Raw genomic sequence first — 431 nt, forward strand, 5'->3', positions numbered from 1 at the left:
AAAGTCTAGAGGGCTACCAATTTTGTTAAAATTTGGCCGGATTTAACTATAAAAGTAGGTAAACAATGATTATTTTGAACAATATGAACAACCACCAATTAAATAAAAATACAATTACACTTTTAAATTAATCATTTAAATTTTAATATTAAAATAACTATCCGTACGCCTAATGAAATAAACATCTGATATATCTATTGTTTATATTGTTTAAAATTTTTATTATTTACCTATACTTTTCCAAAATAAAATGAGTAATCTCGTATCATTGGATGTAATCTCTCACCGTTAAACACACTTATAATGACTAATTGATGGCTATATATCACAATTTCTGCTGCCCCTAACGCTCCTCTATATATATTATACTTTGTGCTTTTTTGGCATATTTTTAATAATAAAAACAAAAATATTAAAAAATTAATTTTTTT

The sequence above is a fragment of the Arachis duranensis genome, chromosome 4, assembly GCF_000817695.3.
Source record: "Arachis duranensis cultivar V14167 chromosome 4, aradu.V14167.gnm2.J7QH, whole genome shotgun sequence".
In the NCBI taxonomy this organism is placed as follows: Eukaryota; Viridiplantae; Streptophyta; class Magnoliopsida; order Fabales; family Fabaceae; genus Arachis; species Arachis duranensis.